Source organism: Mustela nivalis (assembly GCF_964662115.1).
Source record: "Mustela nivalis genome assembly, chromosome: 1".
Lineage (NCBI taxonomy): Eukaryota > Metazoa > Chordata > Mammalia > Carnivora > Mustelidae > Mustela > Mustela nivalis.
In genome coordinates, this window is record NC_139020.1 from 138,141,036 (window position 1) to 138,158,277 (window position 17,242).

Consider the following 17,242-nt stretch of genomic DNA (forward strand, 5'->3'; position numbering starts at 1 on the left):
CTTGAAAGTTAGGCATAAAATTACCATATAACCCAGTAATTCTATTTCTAGATATATCCCTAAGAGAAATTAAAACATATGTGCATGCAAAAACTTTTACAAAATGTCTGTAGCAGCAGTATTCATAATGGCCAAAATTTAGAACAACCCACATATCTACCAACTGGTGAATGGATAAACAAAATGTGTTATTACCCATGCTAGGAAATATTATTTGGCAAGAAAAATGAATGAAGTCCTGATACATGCTATAATATGTATGCTAAAAACATCATGCCAAGAGACTGAAGTCATTCACAAAAGGCCATAGACTGTATGATCCGTTTTCATGAAATGTCTAGAATAGGCATATCTTCAGAGACAGAAAGTAAGTTATTGGTAACCTAGGGCTAGGGTGGGAATGGGGGAGAAAGGAGGAGTGTCTGCTAATGGATTTCTTTTTGGGGTAGTGGAAATGTTATAAATTGACTGTGGGGATGGTAGCACAACACTAAATGTACTCAAAACAACTGAATTGTACAATTTATATGGGTGACTAGGATACCATGTGAATTATATCTCAATAAAGCCGTTAAATATTTTAAAAGAAACCTCACTTCAGACCGTGGTTCTTAGCTCTGGCTACTCCTTAACATCACCTGGGAGGACTTCTAAAATTCCAATGCCCAGGCCAATCCCTAAGTCAATTACATCAGAATCTCTCTGGGCAGAACCCAGTTTTTTTGTTTGTTTTTGTTTTTGTTTGCTTTCTTTGCCCAGGTGATTCCAAGGTACAGCCAAACATGCAAACACTGAGTTTCCTGCTGAGGGGTAAAATTCCATAGTACTCACTTTCCCTTATAGGTGTTTCTGCCTAGTGTCCTATCAGACAACATGTCATCTTACAGACTTGCCAGGAGTTATCACTATGATGTTAATTGGCACCTTTAGGGTCACTCTCCAGAAGATACCAACATTTATAAGAAGATACTGAATGGGTGCCCTCCTCTCTTGGATGTCACTGAGGAGGGACATTACAGGATATTATACTCTACTCAGTGAATACTTGAACTTCTCATTTTCTTTTTCTTCATAGGTAAACTGTGTAGTTAGGCTTTTACAGCTTTTATTTTGGAATCTTTGTAGTGTTCAAAAAGGTGTTTTGAAACAAAATGCACGGAACTAATCCATTTATCTAATTACTTGAGGAGTTTCACTTTGGTTCTTTTCATCTAAAATCCCACAGTTTCAAAGCTATTAATTTATTGCTAGAATAGTCCGATCCATTGCACAGAAAGAACTTATAAACAGGAGCTGGGAGTGCTGTTTTTCTTGTTATTAGTACCAGAAATGATGACCAATTGTACTCCCTTAAAAAATGTATTAATTGTTGCTTTCCTATTCTTAAGCATAACTATGAGTCAAAACACTACTTCATATGACCCCAAAAATAAAAATGACATGTTCCCCAATTTAGAAGTCAGGAGTCAAGGCAGCAGTTCGAATTCAACACAGGTCATGAGGAGTCCCCGGGCATCGAATGAGGTGTGGAATCACTACACCATACACCTGAAACGATTACACCATATGTTAACTAACTGTAATTTATTTAAAACATTAAAAAATACAAAGAAAAAAAGTATTTGACATATAGTCACTTTCAGTTTTATTGAGGAAAAAGACTAGCTAAATATTTTAAAACATTAAGATCCTGTTAATATAATTAAAAGTTGCTATCAGGTTTTAAGTAGTAGAATTTATTCACTGAGGGCAAAAAGACAGCCTTTTGGGAGATGATGAACACTGGATTTGTAAAGGAAAAAAAAACAAAACAAAACCAGTGTTTGAGGATTGGTTTGGCATTTTTGAAGCTTTGAAATCAGACACTTGGGGATAACCCACCAAAGCAATTAATTATCTTGGATGTGATATGTAAATTGGTCATTTCGTTGCTTAGAGATTTGTTCTACATTTCTGAAAGTAGGCTCATAATGTAAAACCATATCCAGCCTATCGATGGGCACACAGAAACACTTTCTCTGTCTCTTTCGCTCTTTCATCCTTTGGCATGCAATAATGAACAAATGAAGAAAACATATGTCCCTTTGCAATCACAGGGTAATTTTTATCAATGTAAATGTGCACAGTGAAGCTGGTTCTTGCATGAATGTGCATTTTAGCCCAGCTCCTTTTATATGGCATTGATCTCTCATCATCTAGGGTGGCTATTCTACTTTCAAAGGTGAAGGAGAGCTCATTTGGTCAAAACAAAGCAGCTATTGGAGGAGAAGTCATCTCTCTAGTCTATCAAGTCATTGTAATTGTAACTTCTCTGGAAACATAAAAATTGACAGCAAAATCATAATTCAAAGCCACAAGTATCCTCTATATTGTACTATAACTGATTATGTGGCAATGACAAGAATGATGCAGAGTGGAGAGACTGAAAATACCTAGTGACAAATACCAGGAATTAACCCTTATGTGTTGAAAATGGGACTGAACACAGCTTTACAAAGATTCCAAGATCTGAGTCATAGAAGCTGACACACACGGTTTACCTGTGTGAAACCAGAAGTTCACACAGTCACCCAGAAGAGCATACTATCCCTCCTCGGGACAAGGTAAGGCAAGGAGGCATAGAGAAAGGAAAATGTAGACAAACAAAAACTCAGGTCTTTGAAAATAACCACAAAATTCCACACATTCATTTTTGCCAAGTTTTGCTCCCCTTACTCTACCCAAAAGGTACAATGGTGGCAAAGCGACCAATCTGAGCTGAGCAACACAATGGTAAGAAATATATCATCAAAAGGCAGGACCTGTTACCTACTTTGGTGCTAAGCAAAATGAAAATGCAGGGATCTCGTTCCAAAATTATGAAGAATTTCAAGGTGGTAGCAGCAAACCCCTAACTAAAGCAAGCACAGGTTGCTGTCCACACAGTCAACCCTGCCAACAGGTTAGAAATAGGGAGGCAGCGTCTGCCTAACCTATAGCTGGGTCTGCTGTCTTCTAGCTAGTTTAGCTTCTCTTGGCAGAATGCACATGTACACAGACTCTACAGCTTAGGAATGACCTTGTGTCACTTTCTCACTTATGGAAACCAACACCCAGAGAAACTAAATGACTTGTCTAAGGTCATGAGTTGAACGACAGAGCCAGCACTACATCCCAGGTAGCCCGACTCCCACACTGACATTCTTTCTCCTATATCATCCTACTGATCTCCAGTTTAAATGTAAATAATTAGGAAGTACTAGCTACAAAAAAGGAGGCAGAGAGGGGAGGACGTTACCTCATCAGAACTTTCTTTTCAACTCTTCTGTGCAAATAATAAAGTGGGGTCTAAAACTCCGTTTCAAATTCCTTTTCTGAGTCAACTCTTCCACATCCTAGGGAAAAGACATCATATGACAGCTTCAGACACTGAAGCAAATTACCTTCGCTGCGAGCTTGCTCGAGCCCTTGGAGTTAACCATCACAAACCAAGGTGGTTATTAGTGGAGGGTTATGAGGCAATGCGTTAGTAAACTAGTCAGTCTCCTGCACAAATATTTAAAATAATTCCGAGATAATCTGAACTTTAACACTGAGCTAGCCAAATGCATTTGTAATCTGAACCCAAGGTTCTAATAAGTTACTGCCTTTTGGATGTCCTTCAATGTGAGGGACATTTTTAGAAAGATTAGCACTTGAGTGGAAACAAAGACTGACATTTTCAACATAAACATGAGACCAGGATCTTTTTTCTTTTTTTAAACAATACAAAACGCACATGTCTTCCTCACTCAGGTGTATGTGTAAATTTAGTACATCAAAACATCTGGTGCAAGGACACTGTTGTTAAAAGATAATGTACAAATCAAATATAAAGGAGCCTTAAAAGCTTATTAAATACATTTAAAACCAGGTGATGAAAGAGTTCAAGGTAGGCTGGCCAAACAGCATGATGAATCTTGGAACACTGAAAAACAACAACAACAACAAACCACTGTTCAGAGAGGCAAAAGACACCTGTCAAACCCCCTCGACAAGGCACGGGAATTAGGACCAGATAGATCTCCAGTTCAAATCCCAGCTTCACGTATATTTTGCTTCTGTAAGCTGGGGTAATTCATCACAAAATGGGATTGATATGAAAGTCAAACTGCTAGATCAGATGCTTTCTAGATGCCTCAGTGATCTCTGAAATCTACAATGCACACAACTTTAATTATACCTATTAAGTTGCCCCTTAGAATTTTTCCTGGGGTGGGGGAGGGTTAAAATTAATTTTGCATATTCAACGTTTTCCATAACTTTAGGGTCTGTAGGTAGCAACAGGGAAAAACAAAATATTCTCTGGCTCGGATAAATTTTGTCATAATTATAGGTCTGGTGTGTGGAAAATGAGGGCCGGATGAAAATGGTGCAGAGACATGAGTAAACCCAAAGAGTCTGAGGCTACAGCACTTACATCTCATTAACCGCCAATTACCGTATTTATAATTTAACACAAAAAGGAAAAACACAAATGGGGTTTTGAAAAAATCTCTTTTATCTAGACTTCAGTATATACTTGGCTGCTACAGGCAGAATTAATGCAATAGGTTGAGAAAGGGAGTAGTTAGATTGAGAAATAAAAACACTTTTTGATAATATGCAAGGCTATAAAAATGGCTTGGCTGAACCTATTAATAAAAGATAAATAATACCTTGCAGGAGGAAAAGAAAGCCTTTTCTGGATCATAAGGTTTGGCATGTTTTTAAAGACCTTGCTTTCACTAAAAATGTAATACATCCAATTTAAAGACACATCTTTAAAATTTGTGATTTCATAACATTTTTGCATCTGAAATCTTGTCTCTGGTTTGGCAATAATACCATGTTTGAGACTTTCATCAAAACATGGGGGGAAAACCAGCTCTTGTTTATTTGTGTGATTTCATTATTAATCTTCCTATTACTGCTACCTGTATTATTACTATTGCTATTCTTATTACCACTCCCACTACTAATGCTGTTAACAACTACTGCATTCACATCTGCATTTCTAAATGACCATATCATGGGAATTCTAGTGAATAACTTTTTTACCCCTTTAGTAGGTAAATATTTTCATAAGTAACTACAAAACAGTTTTCCAAAGTGAACGTACTTTTGCCCTCCCATCAGCAATATATGAAAATTTAAATTCCTCAGTGTTCTCACTGAAACTTGGTGTTATACTTTTTCTCTATTTTACCCATTCCAGAAAATACTGAGTGGTTTCTTTTTATTTTTCTTTCTTATTTACTTTAGTTTTTAAATTTAATTTCAATTAATTAATATATCGTGTATTATTAATTTCAGAGGTAGAGGTCAGTGAGTCATCAGTCTTATAAAAAACCCAGTGCTCATTACATCACCTGCCCTCCTTAATGTCCATCACTCAGTTACCCCATTCCCCCCACCCCTCTCCCCTCCAGCAACCCTCAGTTTGTTTCCTATGATTAAGAATCCCTTACAGTTTGTCTCTCTCTCTGATAACATTTTATTGTTCAGCCCCTGAGTCTCTGGCTGGCTCTCTCTGTTGAGTCTATTTATTGTCTCTACCTCAGTGCAGTCTATGGGCCGGCCAGAAGCTTTGTCACCTGAAGCTTATTACAAATGAACCTACAGAACCCGAAGCTCTGGGGTTGGGGGGGCTAGGAATATGTGTCTTGACAAGCTCACTCCAAGGTCTGATGCTCAAATTTGCAGAGGAAGTTGACCCAAATGCTAGGGAATGGAGAAAGGAGGGATGGGAGAGAACTGAGGAGGAACACCTGGAGCAACCACCTGCAGACCTGACCTTGTCTGCTTCAAGGCAGGCTGCCAATGCCAAGGAGAGGAAAGCAAAGTCTGGGACAGGTTTGCAGGAAAGAGGGCTCCTTCCTGCCCCAGGATGTGGTTGCAGAGGCTCCTGCCTTCAGCTTCCAGCTTCCAGGAGAAGAAGGTACCACCAGAACTTCCCCCAGCCATTGCTTATCACTTTTGCCTGCCAAATATTAAAAAGGACAAGACTCCTTATTTTTTGTCAATGCAGGCAAGTCAGATGGAATCAGCTGCAGTTTCTGAATTAGTATTTCTTCAGGTGTGAGGTTTATGCATTTCAAGACTCAATGATCCCCAGCCCCACCAAATCAAAGTCTCTAGGTGTTTCAGGAGGCTTTAAAAATCACTCCAAAGCTGTGTCAAATTTGGGTACTGTTATTATTATTATTATTATTTTTTGTCTCACTTAACACTTAGTTTGGGATGACGTTTCAAAATATATGCACTCATCCATCTGTCTGTCTTCCCTCCCCTCTTTCTCTCCTTTTGTAGTAACATGCTCTCAATAACACAAGAAAATTTGAAATACACAGACACACACACAAGAAAAAATTACCTGTACTTCCATAATCTACTTTGATAAATATAGTTAGATAAAATAACATGTATCAATTAAATAAAATTAGGATATAAAATGGTCACCCAATATCCATGAATAGATACCACAATATATTCTTGTCAACTATCTAGGAGCTTTTGTCTAGATTTTCTACTTTATAAATAGTCATAAGCAAATTTATAAAAAAAAACACTTTGTATTCATTCCTAGCCAAAAGACCTTCATAGTCAATTCCCAGAATTGGAATTTCTGGTTCAAAAAAGTGCTTCACACACATTGACAAAATGCCCCTAGAGAGAGAGTACCAGTTAAGAACCATATTAGGTTGTAAATTGATAGAGCCATTTTAAAGACAATTTCATAATCTAGATATGAAAAACCGAGTATATGTATACTTTTAGGTTTGGGAAGACCACATCATGGTGTAAAACCTAGTGTGACTTTCTTTGTTTTAAAGATTTTTTTTTAAAGATTTTTTAATTTATTATTTGAGAGAGAGAGAAAGAGAAAGTGTGTGTGCATGAGCAGGGGAAGTGGCAAAGGGCTAGAGAGGGGAAGCAGACTCCCTGCTGAGGAGCCCAATGTGGGGCTTGATCCTATGACCCTGAGATCATGACCTGAATCAAAATCAAGAACTGGATGCTTAATCAGCTGAGCCACCTAGGTGTCCGTAGAGTGATTCTTGCTTAAGGAAATACTCACAACAGTGAAAAGTTGGAAATAACCTAAACATCCACCAATATAGGAACAAAGGGATAAATATAACATAGTAGTTAAAATTTTTGAACTAGAGGGGCACATAGGTGGCTCAAAAAAAATCTAAAAAGTAATATATGAACTAGATCTATATGTATAAACTTAGATCTATCTCTTAAAAAAACGTCATAATGTTACATGTAAAGATTCTTAGTCAAAGCACACGCACAGGATGGGATTATTTACGTAAAATTTTAAAATTATTTGTTTTTACCACCATCTTGACATTTGCACTGATAGTGCAAAATCAATGGCGGGTAAACCTGTGGGACTTAGCATGGATTGAGGCAGCAGCACCAGTGGCATGAACAGTTCCTGTGTCTTTCATGGCATGTGCACTCTAGTCTGACCAAAACCAAAAAAGCCACTTTCATTCAAGAGTGTCTTTAATAAAGTAATAAAAATGATTTTAATTAGGGCACCTGGGTTGCTCAGTAGGTTAAGCCTCTGCCTTCACCGCAGGTCATGATCCCAGGGTCCTGGGATCGAGCCCCACATCGGGCTCTCTGCTCAGCAGGAAGCCTACTTCTCCCTTCTCTCTGCCTGCCTCTCTTGTCTACTTGTGATCTCTCTCTCTCTGTCAAATAAATAAAATCTTTTAAAAATGATTTTAATTAAATCTCAATACTAGACCACTTTAAAAAAATATTGAGTGACAAAATAGTATGAATCTAGCACTTCTGTTGCGTATGAAAGTATGATGATTGAATTGTGAGCTGAACTACCTGCTTTCTTCATAGAACGTCATTTTTTCTGATCAAAGAACATGGAATGCTTTTCCCCTCTTTTTGTGTCTTCTTCAATATCTTTCATGAGTGTTCTGTGGTTCTTAGAATATAGATCCCTTTCGAAGAAAGGGGAAACCTCCTACACTGTTGCTGGGAATGCAAGCTGGTGCAGCCTCTCTGGAAAACAGCATGGAGGTTCCTCAAAAAGTTGAAAATTGAGCTACCCTATGACCCAGCAAATTGCACTACTGAGTATTTACCCTAAAGATAAAAACGTAGTGAGCCAAAGGGGCACGTGCACCCAAATGTTTATAGCAGTAATGCCCACAATAACCAACTATGGAAAGAACCTAGATGTCCATCAACAGATGAATGGATAAAGAAGATGTGTACACACACACACACACACACACACACATATATATATATACACACACACAATGGAACTCTATGCAGCCATCAAAAGAAATGAAATCTTGCCATTTGCAACGATATGAATGGAACTAGAGGGTATTATGCTTAGCGAAATAAGTCAACCAGAGAAAGGCAATTATCGTATGATCTCCCTCATATGAGGAAGTTGAGAGGCAACGTGGGGATTTAGGGGGTAGGAAAAGAATAAATGAAACAAGATGGGGTCAGGAGGGAGACAAAACATAAGAGACTCTTAATCTCACAGAACAAACTGAGGGTGGCCGGGAGGAGGCGGGTAGGGAGAGGGTGGTGGCGTTATGGACATTGGGGAAGGTATGTGCTATGGTGAGTGTTGTGAAGTGTGTAAACCTGGCAATTCATGAACCTGTATCCCTGGGGCTAATAATGCATTACATGTTAATAAAAAAATAAAAAATTTTAAAAAAGAATATAGATAATTTACCTCTTTGGTTAGGTTTATTCCAAGTTATCTTATGGTTTTTGGTGCTATTGTAAATGGAATTGATTATCTAATTTCTCTTTCATTGTTAGTGTATAAGAAAACAACTGATTTCTGTGGTTTGATTTTTTATCCTGCCACATTACTGAATTGTTGTATGAATTCTAGTAATATGGGAGAAATATTTGCAAATGACACTACAGAACAAAGGGCTGATATCCAAGATCTGTAAAGAACTTCTCAAACTCAACACCCCCCAACAAACAGATAATCAAGTCAAAAAATGGGCAGAAAACATGAGCAGACACTGCTCCAAAGAAGATATACAAATAGCTAACAGACACATGAAAAATGTTCATCATCATTAGCCATCAGGGAGATTCAAATCAAAACCATATTGAGATACCATCTTATACCAGTTAGGATGGCCAAAATTAATAACAGTAAACAAGTGTTGGAGAGGAAGTGAAGAAAGGGGAACCCTCTTACACTGTTGGTGGGAATGCAAGTTGGTGCAGCCACTTTGGAAAACAATGTGGAGGTTCCTCAAAAAATTAAAAAGAGAGCTACCCTATGACCTAGCAATTGCACTACTTGGTATTTACCCCAAAGACACAGATGTAGTGAAAAGAAGGGCCATATGCATCCCAATGTTCATAGCAGCAATGTCCACAATAGCCAAACTGTGGAAAGAGTTGAGATGCTCTTCAACAGACGAATGGATAAAGAGATATGGTCCATATACACAATGAAATATTACTTAGCCATCAGAAAGGATGAATACCCAACTTTTGCATCAACATGGTTGGGACTGGAGGAGATTTGCTAAGTGAAATAAGGAAAAATCAATTATCATATGGTTTCACTTATTTGTGGAACATAAGGAATAGCGTGGAGGACATCAGAAGAAGGAAGGGGAAAATGAAGGGGAAGAAATTGGAGTAGGAGATGAACCATGACAGACTATGAGCTCTGGGAAACAAAAGGAGGGTTTTAGAAGGGGGGGGGGTGAGGGGATGGGTTAGCCCAATGATGGATATTAAGGAGAGCACTGATGTTATGGAGCACTGGATGTTATATGCAAACAATGAATCATGGAACACTACATCAAAAACTAATGATGTACTATATGGTGACTGACATACAATTAAAAAATTTAAAATAAATTGAATAAAAATTAAACAAAAGTTTTTCTTAAAAGAATGAATAAGAGAAAAATTATGGTTATTCACACGGGTGTTTGAACAACTTTTTCTCAAAAGTAAATGAAGGAACAACTGACAACAATTTTTGTCAATGATAAAATTTCAAGCTTTCAAATGAAAATTAGAAGTTTGGAAAACTTATATCCACCATGGAGGACTTGACGGTTTCCTAATATCTGAAGAGTTTTCTGAGGTCAGTGGAGATATAGTAAACAGAACCTTGAATATGGTATGACAAAATGTATCTATATCTGGAAGATCTGTATTACTCATCGAACCAATTTTTTCTAAATGATTAGCACATGATGTTACAATACTGTGCCTGAGTAAAATATCCATTTAAAGTATAAGATAAATGAATAGATTTTAATATAGTGAAATACAAAAGTTCAGTGGTATGATTTTAGTTTCCATATTACAACTACCTGTTTAGAAACTACCAGTTGATGGGGTGCCTTGGTGGCTCAGTTGGCTAAGCATCTGCCTTCGGCTCAGGTCATGATCCCAGGGTCCTAGGATGAAGCCCCATGTTGGGCTCCCTGCTCAGCGGGGACCTGCTTCTCCCCCTCCCTCTCCCACTCCCTCTGCTTGTGCTCTTTCACCCTCTCTCTCAAATAAATAAATAAAATCTTAAAAAAAAAAACACCATTTGCTGAATTTTGGTGTACTATCAAAGCAGAATTTTTGATTATCACAAAAGGCTATTAAGATACTCTTCCCTTTTCCAAGTACACAACTGTTTGAAGTTTGATTTTCTTCATATACTTCACCAAAAAGCATGGCACAACAGAATGAACTCAGAAGCAGGTATGAGAATCCAGTTGTCTTCTTTCAGGCAAGACATTAAAGAGACTTGCAAAAATGTAAAACAATGTCACTTTTCTTTCTTTTTTTTTTTTTTTAAGATTTTATTTATTTATCAGAGAGAGAGGGAGAGAGAGCAAGCACAGGCAGACAGAATGGCAGGCAGAGGCAGAGGGAGAAGCAGGCTCCCTGCTGAGCAAGGAGCCCGATGTGGGACTCGATCCCAGGACGCTGGGATCATGACCTGAGGCGAAGGCAGCTGCTTAACCAACTGAGCCACCCAGGCGTCCCAACAATGTCACTTTTCTTAATAATTTCTTTTTCTTTAAAAATGTAATTGTCAAAAATATTATTTATTTTAACACATAAGGAGTTTATATGGCTATTTAAATGAATTACAAATATTTTAAATGTTTATGATTTAAATTTGGGGTAAGGGACTGCTCTGTACTATAAAAGGAATTGGAATAGTCATATCTTCGTTCTAGTCCTACAATAGTTTACAGCTGTTAAGATTATAAATTTATACAAATTATAAGTAAAAAAGGGGGTACATAGAATGAAGATCATGAAAATGAGATAGGGTACAAATTCCTTACTAGATAACCTAGACAATCATCATAATCAGGCAGTTTAAAACGGCAATATAACATTAATAGTCAGATTTAGATCTTAATTTCTTATTAAATGAAGGCAATTGTGAGGTGCTTTCACCCTTCCAAATAACTACTTGTAGATAGAGGAACAAAGTTCTCTTGTAAGCATTGAATTAACACTTCTTCTAGGTCTATGAGTATAGCCATGGATGGAGACCAACTACAGAGTTTAATCCATGATATTAACACATCCAAAGAAAGAAAAGGTCAACCCTTGGAGTATGGCCACTTTGGATGAACTGAGCTCAGAGAAAACAAACTTTGGCAGTGGGAGATGGGTGCTGTCAGCAGGGAGGAGATAGAAAATCCAAGAGTTCTAAACATCCAGTTACAAAAAAATGTGTTCAATAGGTGGTATAAATATTTCCTCAGGCCTCACCAGGCCCTGGAGAAATGTCCTTCAAGATTATGGCCCTTTGCTGATTCCGTGCACACTATCAACTCTTGGCTTATGATTTCAGCAATCTCTGCTGATTGTAGAAAATTTAGAGGAAGTGCCTAGATCTCCAGTTCAAGAACTTTTCCTGCTAGGAAACATCACCTTTATGTTTTCATGCAAGATTCATTTCCATGGGTATCTCTGTGGGACATGTATGTAATACTAGATCCATTAGCTGAAACTGCACTTCTTTCTTTCTGATTTAAAATGCTATTAAATTAGTGTGGCATTTTTGGATGTATAATTTCAAGTACATTCTAATTTATAAAAGAATAAAATAATTTGCTAACTTTAGTACTTTGAGCATTAGAAACAAAAAACATACAACATACTTCACTTCTCATAATAACATATCCATGAGGATCTGGACCCTCTAACTGGACAGCTGAGAACTGCTGGGTTGGTTAATTCCAATGGTATTTCCATTCTGTGAGTCTAACAGCCATTCCATCTAGCTATGACTTTCTAACATGATATAGGAGCATTTCTTGAAGGAGTTACCATTGATGCCCATTCATTTTCCCTGAGGAGGTTATCGTTTGCCCATTAGCCAAAGGTATCAAAGGATCCTGAAAGAATTCTAATTCCCTTCTTGGTGAATTTGCTACTGATGAACATCTATTCTATCCTTGGCTCTCACAAAGGAATGCATGGATAATAATATACCAAAACATTTGACCCATATGCAAGTTATTTGTATTAAGAAAGCCAATCTTTAAAGCTGTGAATTTTCTAAATGATTAAAAATATGCCATCTTTAAAAAAATACAGACAGAATGAAATCTTAAAAGGATAAAAATGAACACAATGAGTAGTGTTCTGGTCAAACAGGACTATATAAATTTGTTGAAACTTTTTTTTTTCTTTTTTTCTTTTCTGAATGAGTTATATATTTTGATCTATAGGACAGAAACATCAAATATCAACAATTTTTTCCAGCCCATCTCAGCCATTAAAGTTCATCAGCCTATTTTTTCTTATAGAGTAGAAATGCATCTATTAATTTACCGATGACAAGAAAGTCAGACTGAAACAAACTGGTCTTATTTTTTTCTCAATTATTGAAACATGCTTCTGGGAAGGAAATGACATTTGTTTTATGATTTTCTGTCATTTGGCTTCTCTTCCTGCATCAGGCTGAACGAAACAATATTGTACCATTCTGCTGTTGTGATCACACCAAATTTCGACGTATGCTTAGTATTTGGCTCTAAGTGTCACTGTGTCACCGAGTTCACACTTGGCTCCAGACTTCAGTCTGTGTGTGAACACGTGTGTGAGCTTGTGTGCAATTGCATTTGGATGTTTGTTTCCTGATAACAGAAACCCAAGCATATGTTTGAGACCAAGCATCCCTTTCCTTTTGACACATTTTCTGTGATTAGGTTCATTAAGAAATTCAGTAACAGCATTAAAAATTAGAAGGGGTGTGTATCTGTAAACATCAACTGTGGTTATGGCAAAGACCTTTATGTCAACTGAAATGTGTCTCTGGCGGCCATAATCCAACCTATAGGACACATTTTCATTTACTTTATAGCGCAGTTCATATCATTACAGAAGAAAAAAACCCTTCCCATAAAGAAAATAAAGATGGTGAAATAACATGGCTTATTTGAACATCAAACTATCCTCTATAAAAATGTCAGCCTAACTGGATTACTTCCATCAATGCTGCAAAAATAGAATCAGCAAATGAGACTTTGATGCTGGTGGTTGAAAAAAAAATTTTTTTTGGTATTTCATTCTTGTGGTTTATGAGGTTACTAAAACTCTCGATGTAATTATGGCTTGACACTTTCTATCATTATTTTATTTATAGTCTTCTAAAGGAAGTGGTGTAAATTGCATTCTTTAAAATATCGTCGAACATGTTTTAAGTGCCCAAAATGTCATAAGGAGTGAAATACAATTACTCAAAACAGGAACAAGTTTCTAGCTATAAATTTAAGACCCATGAATACCAGAGGGATGAAGCCCCAGTTCTAAGTGAAATTAATTCTTACAGACAGAATACATTCTGTAAGAATTCAGGTTAGTTGACATGAAAGATATTTGGTTATCATTTTTGGTTATTTGTTTTAAGTCAAATATGATAACACAAATAAAATCATATTATCTTAGAAATAAAAAATAATACAAATCTTTGTGATAATGACTTTCAGGAGACAGTACAATGTAGCAGTTACGACTATAGACTTTGGATTCATACAGACCAAATTCAGGATCTGGCCCTGTCATTGTTACTGTTAGCTGTATAATCCTGGGCCACTGACTAACATTGACTACTCAGTTCCCTTAGCTGTATAATGGGAATAATAAAATATCTCATAAGGCCATTATAAAAAATTAAATTAAATAATCCACGAAAGCACTTTTTATAGTACCTGACACATAGAAGTGCTAGATAAATATTAGAATTTTTAGAAAAGGAATATCATGCATATTGAAATGACATTCTGAATACAGCACTGATGGTAACAGAGAGGCAGGTGGGAAAATGTGGTCCTCAGGCAGCTGCATCTGTAGGAATCAATTTAAAAAAACACACATGTTCTTGATTTTATTGATTAAAAGGCAATTCATGGAAACATCTGTAGACATTCTTGCATTCAAGGCTCAATTTGTTTGGCTTGTCCACCGCAATTCATTTAGGACTCAATATGTTAAGCGGAACTTTGATGAGGTGAAGTAAGTATCAGGCTCTAGAAGCTATCTTCTCTATGGGCTACTAAAGTTGATCGCATTTGATGAATGCATTGTGAACAGAACAGCTTGAAATTGGACCTCCATTCATCATCAGAATATAATACTGACATTGTTGAAAATTCCTATGAATCTCTTGGTAAGTCAGAAGAAAAATTTAGGCACCAGTGAGAAAGGAATACCATCATATAAAAGATATTAAGCTCCAGAAGCTTCCTACTGGGAGAGTGTGGCTTGACAGCAGATGATATGATCTGAATTCAAAGACTAGAGGAAAATGGAAAGAAATGTATCTTAATGCTGGAACTGAGTACAGAAACCAAACTGGCCAAAATTCACCTGCATCCATTATTATCTAGGCAGTTTAACAGGAACAATGCAAATATTCTACTAGCAGAATTAAGTCCAATCTTTGCAAGAAAAGTCACAAATTGAGGATCATGTTTCCATGGATGTTACATTTTATACAACACATAAATTAGTTTAGGGAAATTGCTGCCAGAGATCCCTGTTAATACTCCTCTGTCCATAGTATTAAATGCAAGTAAAATTCAATTTCCATTTTAGTGCTTACAAAAGTCTTCTCATTCCAAGGAAAAATTGTCTTATTTAGCTATTATATTGACATAGTAGCAGACATATTTATGATTATAATGACCCATTCCTCTAAGTGAATGATTACAAAATAATTTCATGAGTGGATAAAATGTAGTTAACATTAAATATATGGTCAAAATTGCAAATTTGAAAACAAAAATAAAAGTTGCTTAAAAACTTTTAAAAACTACAGCTGCCCTATTCATTATTCCAAAAAAAAAAAAAAATTACAATAAACAAGTCTTTGCCTCAGTGATCTACATGGGCTCTAAAGGCAGCTCTGATTTACAGAGCAATCTTCATTTTGTGTTTCTGCAGTGAATTGGTGTAGGAATATAACACGGATGGGCCATCATCATCAATGAGATGTGACCTTTGCTTGTCCAGGCTAAATGGTCCTGGGAGTGCTGAGTCGGCAACATTCTCTGTTCTCATATTCCTTTTGGCCATTGGCTGAGAGTGGTGGCAGGGGTTAGCAGTTCAGTCTGCTGCTGTGAAGCTGGGTTTTTCCTTTGTGAAGCTAATTGAAACTGCAACATTGGCCTCATTATCATCTTGTAAAACCACTCTGAACTAACTAGCTCAGACAGCCATGGTTATATGCTAAAATCAAAGGCAAGATGAAACAAAGAATTATGGGCTTAGAGTTGGAGCCATTTTCTAAGTATCAGAAAATATAAGATTAAAACTCAGGGCATAATTTCATTTACATGTATCAATATGATTATCAAATTGACAGCTTTTCAAATTCACCCTCAACATAAGCTAAGTAGGGAGAGGTGATCCAAAAGAGATCTCTGAGATGTTTTAATTTGAACAGGGATAATTTCACTCTTCTTGCTGTGGTCATGTTTAAGTCACATGGCCATGCAGAATGCCCTAGGGTTGATTTTTTCCAGAGCAATGACAGTGAATCATTGTGCAAATAATTGGTTTGCCTTAGGTTCAACCTAATTGTATTTCTAAGATTTTAAATAATAATAATAAATAAATAAAAGTTAAATAAATTTACTATGCTATCTAACTACTTTGATCTAAATCAATAATTCTCAGTGGGGGAGATTCTGTCCCCAAAGGGACATTTTGTAATATCTGGAGACATTTTTGATTATCACAACTGGGGTGGGGAGAGAATGGGGTTATTGGTAACTAGTGGGGAATGTTGCTGACCATCCTACAGTGAATAGGACACAACACATTATTTAACCCCAAATGTCAACTGTGCCACAGTTGAAAAACCCTGAACTAAATAACTAAATCAGATTGCAGAGATCTGGGATCTGGTCAACTGAGTAGTAGCTGGTCATTATTGTGGCTGAGGTAGAAAAAAAAAAGTGACTCTGTATGCTAAAAGAGTATTTATCAAATAGTTTAACAGTTTCAAGGACATTTATAAACACAACATAACATCCGGCAATGAGTTTGGGGATAGAATAAAAACAGGAGAGGGGAAAATGTGGATATTATATATAGAGAGAGAATACTCCATCATAATGAGTCTAAAAAAGACATGCTAATAGCAATAAAAGCTGATATAAATTATTGGCAGGATAATCTATATGCTAACCAGGTTGCTCTTATAACATGCAATCACAACATTGTATTTAAGCAAAAGGTTTCTCTGATTAGAGATGAATGATAACTTTATGCCCTAATTTACCTGTATATTAAAATGTATCTTAAAAATTTCAATATAAATCTCTCATATTGTCCAAAAATAGATTAATGGAATAGGATAAATGTCATCCAAACAGGCCCCAGTTTATATGCGAAATTTTAAAAAATGATAAAGGAATAATCACGAATCAACACTAAAGAGATGGGATTATTCAATAAGAGTGCTTTTGAGGTAATCATTTAATTCTTTAGGAGTTTGGAAAAACACAATTATGATCTCAACCTCTCTCCACATAGCAAAATAAAAATATGGATGGATTAAAGAGTTACCACAAAACAAAAAATATAAGGAAATTAGATATAGTTATAATAGATATCTGCTCTCGGAATGTGGGAAAATTTTCTTAAATCCTCCTACCTTGGCAGTAGAAACCTCAATGCAATGTCCCTATGTCAAAGAATTTTCTGTATGTCAAAATCCCCA

At 36.5% G+C, this 17,242-nt stretch overlaps 1 protein-coding gene across 16 annotated transcripts in view; it reads right to left on the reverse strand.

Annotated features, from left to right (window-relative positions):
• THRB (thyroid hormone receptor beta) overlaps positions 1-17,242 on the reverse strand; it is a 377,031-nt gene that overhangs the window by 278,019 nt on the left and 81,770 nt on the right. For 2 of the 16 annotated variants that reach the window (XM_082686713.1, XM_082686721.1), the window contains one exon: positions 3,278-3,374. The exons of the other annotated variants lie outside the window; for them this stretch is intronic. The gene's annotated coding sequence lies outside the window, so the exon portion shown is untranslated. The remainder of the gene's footprint in view (positions 1-3,277; positions 3,375-17,242) is intronic. 16 annotated transcript variants of the gene reach the window in all.